Raw genomic sequence first — 5,366 nt, 5'->3', positions numbered from 1 at the left:
TGTCAATATGCTCAGTTACTGGTTCCTTGAAAACTTCTCTTGGGAGCATAAGACCGTCAACCAATCAATAACTTCTCTGCTCTCTCCAGGAAATTCATGCTGATCCATCTCTCTGAGATAACAGTCTACTCACCCCAGATAAACTGTTCATTCTTGTCACACTGTGATTTATTCCTCAAGATTTCTTCTAATATGCTTAACTAAATTTTCCGGCATGGACTAAGGTTATGGCATGATATTAGCTAAACTATAGACCGTCCTTCCTGTAAAGGTCACCTTGAAGTCACGGAACCAGATCCCCAAACCTGGCAAATATCCTCTCCTGACTTCCCTTTTCTGGGGTACTACTAAGACTTGGTTGAGCTAGGATCTTCTTTACCCAATTGTTTGCAGCATTTTGTGGACCTCAGTAATCCTTATTTTGCTGGGCATCAGTGGCATACACCCATAATCCCAGCACCCGGGAAGTTGAGTCAGGAGGATTGTAAGTTCAAAGCCAACCTGGGCTACATAGTGAGTTCAGGGTCAGCTGGAATGTAATTGTGAAACCTCGAATCAAACAAAGGAGCAGGGAAAAGTCTAGGGTTTTATTAGCTTCTCAAGCTCATGCAGTTAGTTAAGAGGCCCAGCTAGGAATCCAATCCATGACTACCAGACCCTGTCACTCTGCTACTGTGCCTCTCTGGGGAGGATCCCAAGACGAGGCCGACCCCCTCAGGCCTTCAGTCACCTCCTAGGGCCTGCCCCCTGCCGCTGCACCTTAGGAGTTCAGTTCCAGGAGGCACAAACAGAAACCGCAGCACCACTTTGGGTTTCAGCACTGAGAAAGGCAGATGCCACGTGACCCTGTGTGCTTAATTAGCCCTGAAAGCTTGGCACTCTAACTCTGAATAAATCCTTACCAACCTTCTCTCAGTGAAGGATGGAAATCAAGCCAGGGCCAGGAGAGCCAAACCTAAAATTGGTATGACTTTTAAACTCCTAGTAAATTATGCAGCGGGCATCTTAGCTTTCTGAAGCAGCACTGACAAATGATCTCAAAGCTGGTGGTTTAAAATAACAGAAAGTTATTGTTCCTTCAATGTTCTGAAGGTCAGAAGATCAAACTCAAGGTGGTGTGCAGGCCCAGATGCCCTGGGGGCTTTTGAAGAAGCATCTTTGCCTTCCCCCTTTCTATAGCCTTGACGGTAGCTGGTTCGTGACTTTGTAACTCCATTCTCAGCATCTGTCTTTGCTGGACTTCTCCCTGTGGTCAGGTATCTTTCTCTCCCCCCCTCTTTCTTTCTTTTCTTTTTTTTTGGTGGAACCAGGGATTGAACTCAGGCCCTTGAGCTTGCCAAGGAAGTGCTTATTCCATCTTTCTTTCTTTCTAAACAAGAACATTCATCTTCAGATTTACGGTCCACTCTAATCCAGAGTAATCTCATCTTGAGACCCTGGCCTGATGATCCCAGCACAAATGCATATTCACAGGAAGCTTACATTCGTAGGTCCATGTGGACCCTCCTAATATTTCTTGGGGTCATAACTCAGCTCATGATAATTGGGGCAGGTCATTAATGATCCTGCATTATGATCAATATTGTAACATTCAAAACAGAAGTGTTAGCTAAGAACAATACAGAGACCCCTGTACTAGTGGCTCTGTAAAAATACGTGGTCTTTGAAAGAGGTCTTGAAAGGAAAACACTGTGCATGGGCCAGCCAGTGACGATGCGATGTGTGATTACGGAGAGGCGTACGTGGAACTCTAAAAGAACTTGTATTCCTACCATTGGTTGTGATGCAGATACGACGGCTTTGTGAACAGGTTATTTTCCAGAGATGTAGCCGACATTTACTTAGTGGATATTGGCGCTCCGGGCCGTGGGGAGGTGTCAGAATGGGCTTGCACACCTCCAGCTGGCAATAAAGGAAACACGAGAAGCCAGGTGATGCAGTCTAAGGCAGTGACGGCCCCGGCAGCAAGCATCGGCTGGAAGACTCGAAGGCCCCCAGGGACGTCAGGCCTCGCTTACTGACCATAGTCTAGTCTGGGAAATACGTCCTTAGGTGACGCTGTCATTGTGCAAACATCGTACAGTAAGCCGAGCACACACACACACACACACACACACACACACACACGGTGTGGCCTACCACACAGCACGCAGTAGCGTGTGGATATGGTGCGGCCTATTATTCTCAGCCTGTGAGGAGCGAAACAACACAAGAGCACAACAAGTCGAGAGAAAACGGAGCGAACCAGAGAGGAGGCGGCACCTGGTGTGGGAGGCTGCACGCGCTGAGTTTCATGCCAAACTAAAATAATGGGAACTCTAATATAACAATGAAAAGCACAAGAAGGACGTAAGCCAGCGATGTCGTTGCTTTATCAGCATTCTCGCATGCCGTGCAGCGTCCGTAATTACATGTGCTGCACTGGCGCGTGCCGGCGCAAGGGTTGGCCTAGGCCAGCACCGGCACAAGCATGTCATGTGACCGCTGTGCTCCAGGGTGACCGCTGTGCTCCAGGGTGACCGGGCAATAGGTTTTCAGCTGCATTATAGTCTGACGGGGCCACCAGTCTGTGGCTGGCTGAAATATGGTCTGCAGTGCCTCACTGGCTCTGCAAGCGAGCCGGCAGGGACTTAGGGGGTCCCTCTCCTAACCCTCCTCTCAATGTGCTGTTTAAACTCTTGAATATCAGAAGAGCTCTTTGAGGAAGACAGTAGTGTCATACTCATTTTTTCTTGTAGGGCAGAAATGGTCTTTTTATTTGACGTCTGACATACACATTAATTGTGGCAATATACCATTTTGTCCACTTAAGCCTACAATTCGGGGGCATTCAGCACATCACTCTCCCTAGGCAGGCATCTAGGCCACCCATCTCCAAAGCATCTCGACAGCCTATGCAGAAACTCTGTGCTTGCTAGGCAGAGCCCCATCATCCCTTAGCTCCTCCTGGTAACCCCTGTTGTACTTTCTGTCCCTGTGAATTGCCTATTCTGAGTCACTCCCTTCAGTAGAATTGGGCAACATTGGTTCTTTTGTGTTCGGTTTCTTGCTTCTCAGTCCGTTGTCATCCTCCTATAGATGAGGAAACTGAGGCGGAGAAGCATGCAGGAGGCACGTGGTGAGCCCAGGACATGAAGCCAGGCAGCCTGGCTCCAGAGCCAGAGCACTGGGAGCTTCTGTGGGTCAGTGGGCAGACACGGGGCCACAGGCATGACAGTCAATCTGAATACCAGCCAGCAAGGTCTCAGATTCTACCCCCATCCATATTTCTTTCCTGGTTGCAAAAGGAAGATGTTTTCTGTGTCTTAGGGTGTCTGGTTGATAGGGAAAATTTTCCCTGTTAGCTGCAGGCTCTTGGTTTCTGTGGTCCCTGCCATTTGTCTTTTCTGTGACTACTCCACTCCTGGCCCTGAGACTGGCTTCCTGGCATGCACCCCAGAGCCTCCCAACAATCCCTATTGGGCAAAACTCATCACCCCACTGCTCTGAACTGTACAGTTTGCTCAAATGATCGCTTTAGTGCAGAGCCTGCTGTTGACAGGGGAACTGAAACAATTGCCTTTGGAGCCAAAGGTGTCAGCAGGGCTCCTGTGAGGAGCTGGGGAGCCCCGAGGACAGACACCAGCCTGTCTCATCCAGAGTGAAGCCGGGGCTGACAGAGACAGAGCTACGGCTCCTCCCTGGCTCTGGGCTCTCAGACCACAGAGGTCTGCATGCAGAGAAAGAACTCCCACATGCCTCTGCCGACCCCTGAATCCCAGCGTCTCAGGAAGCCTGGTGCCAAGAAGAGGCTGGTTGGCATTGGTGTCTTGGCTGGCACAACTGCATGGCAACGATGCTGTCCAGCAGGGCTGCTGGCCTCTGAGTACAGGGTGCTGTGCCCCCATGAAGCCAGGAACATAGGTTTTCACTTGGGAATTTGTGATTATAAGGCTTCTTGTGTTCTTGTCACCTCATTTTTTAAAAAGATTAGCAGTAGTGTTGTACTCTTGGATTTTTTCTTTCTGCCATACAGTGAATTACAGTATCTTTTTGGTTGCATTTGTCATCAACGATGGAAAGTTATCTAACACAGCTCCTTGTCCCCTGCTCATTTCTGGGATTTGGAGCTCAGACCTACCTGTGCCCATCTCCTGCCTGACTTTATCTGCTTAGATGTCGCTTGACTCGTCAGATCCCGTAATCCTCTGAAGCAAAAAGTGGGGATTTGTTGTTCACGCAATCACAAGGCTAGCTTCAGTTCAGGGTGGCAGTGCCTTAGGTCTCAGCGCTGCTTCAGAGTATTGCCTCTGTCCCTTTGTTATCTGAGTGTTTTCCCCTCTTGATGTTGATGGCATTTTTATCATTCGATGATGCCAAGGGGTTAATTTAAACAAACAAACAAAAACAGAAACCTGTTAGGTCCAAGTTTGTACCAAAGCAGTGAAGCAGTCTTATCTTTCGCTGCTGCTAACAACCAGGTCATTTGTAATTCTTTGTATCTCAACACCACGCGCCACCTGTTCGCCCCCCGGATTTCACACGGTTGATGCCTCTCGACTGTCCTTTTCTGCTTAGATGTTACATTTTCCACACAGTCCTCATGCTACCCAAGGTGGCTCCTACCCTACTTTATTACCCCTTCTCCCCCCTTTGGTGCACTTATAACATGGAAACTATCTTTTTTTTTTTTCTTTTCTGTTTATGCCTGTCTCCTTCTAGAATCTGAATCCCTGATGGCCTTAGTCACACCCTTTAGAAATGTGGGTGGCATCTAACATACACTTAAGAAATACTTGTTAAATAAGTGAATAATGGATGATTAGAGAAATAAACCATTGCTCAGTCAATCAAGAGGATCCGCTTTTATCAATGGAGCATACGCTTGTCTCTGCCGAGAGCTCCCAAGAGCATACATAGAGTAGTCGTGATCCCAGGAACTCTCGGAAACAAATTCTCTCCCAGATACAGTTCTGATCTCTACAGATGTCAATGAAATTCTATTTTTGCTGTTCTAAGGAGGCTCTTGAGTTGAGGAAATGGGCTGGGCTTGGATTCAGGAGTCCTGTCTTTCCACTCAGGCTCTGTTACTTAGTAGGTTGGTATCTCTGAGGAGGTCATCACTCCTGTGACCCCTGGCTGCTTGTGTGTGATAAGGCAGCAAGAAGCAAGTGGAGAAGTTGGGATCTTTATGTGTTGCTGGTGGGAATACAAAATGGGGGTGGCTACAGTGGAAGATGGCAGTGTCTCAGAATTGCAACAGCATGTCCCAGGAGCTAGCAATTTCACTACCAGATATGTAGGTGCAGGGATTAAGTCCAGGGACTTGAGAATCAGGGCCTGCTTCTGGCTGTTGTGAATAATGACACTATAAACATGGGCATCCA

This window comes from Octodon degus, unplaced genomic scaffold, assembly GCF_000260255.1.
Source record: "Octodon degus isolate 3935 unplaced genomic scaffold, OctDeg1.0 scaffold00004, whole genome shotgun sequence".
Classification (NCBI taxonomy): Eukaryota; Metazoa; Chordata; class Mammalia; order Rodentia; family Octodontidae; genus Octodon; species Octodon degus.
The sequence above is the reverse complement of the archived record's forward strand: the minus strand, read 5'-3'. Positions refer to the sequence as shown.